Consider the following 2,073-nt stretch of genomic DNA (forward strand, 5'->3'; position numbering starts at 1 on the left):
GTTGTCTGTTATCTGACTGTACCCTTGGCAGCATCTCTTTACCCAGTCTCCCAAGGTCTTTCCCACATATCATTACATGAAAAGACTGACAGAACAGAAATGGAAAACAGAAACTAAAAAAACAACAACAACATTGATTCTGAAGAAAAAGGAATATGCCTCGATAGAGAGCTACAATGGAGATATACAGGGGATTAAAAAGTTGGAAATATAGAAGACAGCCATAAACAAATGGGAGATAGAGAATAAAAAAATATGAAAATATAGTGAAATTCAACTTTAAAGAATATAATGCAGATAAAAAGCTGATAGAAAAAAAAGTTAAAACAATGCCACCACTTACAATCTCAGAGAGAACTTTACAAGAATGGCAAGAAGTTGTCAGCAAATATATATGGACTACGAAAAAAACCAAAATTAAATTAAACATTTTACAAGATTCAAAAGATAGAGGTGGTCTTGCCCTTCCAAATTTTAAACCATATCATAAAGCAAGATGCTTGTCATGAATAACAGAGTGGATAAAATTCTTAAATAGTAGAATGTCAATACTGAAAGGAGCCAGTCAAGCTAATGGACTTCATACATATTTAAGAGACACAAAGGAGGATAAAAAAGGACATTTTATAAGACAAAGTTTGATAAAAGCATTGAATTCTGCAAGGAAAAATAAGCCCAACAACTTCACAATTAACTTCTCCTTCAAATTCTTTCCATGTTGGAGATAATTACAGTAAGAAAAATATAAATACCTATGCAGACATAGCCTACTCAGATTCAATGAACAGATTGAAGACACAGCAAGAATTATTCAGTGACAGTCAGAACATGCCATGGCTGATGTATTTATAAATTGCTGGAAGGATTAAATCTGATCTTAAGTATGAGGGGGGACATTAAGAAAAATGAATTTGAAATACTTAAGCAAGACCAATACCATTTGTTAGGGAACATATATAAACTGCTATTTAAATATGACAGAGACAGAACAAATAAACTGTATGATAAAGTGGATGCAAAATTTCAAAGAAATAGTCACAATACAAAATTGGGAAGAATTATGAATCAGATCCATAACATTTACTCCAAGCTAACAACTTAAAAGAAAATTGATACAAAATGTTTTACAGATGGTATAAAACTCCATCAAAAATCTCCAAGATACACAAATCATACAGTAACAAATGTTGGAAATGCCATGAATCAGAAGAAACGTTTTACCACATGTGGTGGACATCTAAAAAAATTCAAAAGTACTGGAAAGATATACATAGTGCAATGCAGAAAATTTTGGAAATTAAATTTGAAATGAAACTTTAGTATGAAGTACTCAGCTTAAGACAGAAACCTTTATTGTACAACAAATATTTTGATGTAATTTGCAGTTGTTTATTGATGCTGTATTTAACTTTGGATGTAAAACTCAAACAACTTTATGCTTATTAACATTGACATTTCAACTCATAGTTAACACTAATATAAACCTCTTTTTCTTTTTCTTTTAAAGGTTTAAATTATCTAAATATTAGAGTGCTAAGAACCTCTAGTCAATACTGTATAAATACCACTGTATCAAAATAATATATTATTATGTCCTATAATAATACAATAAAACAGGTATTGTAGTTGTCAAGATGTTGGCTTAAAGTAAGAAAACCTGAAGTTAACTCAGTGTATTAATTGGGTGACTGGGCCAAATACTATCTCTCAGTCAAACCAACCTATAGGATTGTTATTGTAGAAAAAAAAATTGAGAAAAAATAGGCCATAAATCTAATAAACACATTAATAATTCCACTATACCTTTTCCACAAATACTTTTTGCTAAATTCCTGTGTCCCGTACGTATGTCTTACCTGTGGAATTTTGTAGGTGCACAGTATGGTCGCCATGTGTAGGCAAATGTCAGGTCCTCCAATTGCTGCTACAAGAATGTTCCCCACACCACACTTGTAGTTTGGGATGAATCTGTCTTGGGTGAAGAGAAGCTCCATGGAGGCAAGATAGGTCCAGCTTGCACTGAAGTGGCCATTATAAATTTGGAAGCCTAAGGAAATGTTGGGCAAGATCTGG

Source organism: Python bivittatus, unplaced genomic scaffold (genome assembly GCF_059951505.1).
Source record: "Python bivittatus isolate LINGU-HERP-01145 unplaced genomic scaffold, Pbiv_v1 ctg000430_np1212, whole genome shotgun sequence".
NCBI lineage: Eukaryota > Metazoa > Chordata > Lepidosauria > Squamata > Pythonidae > Python > Python bivittatus.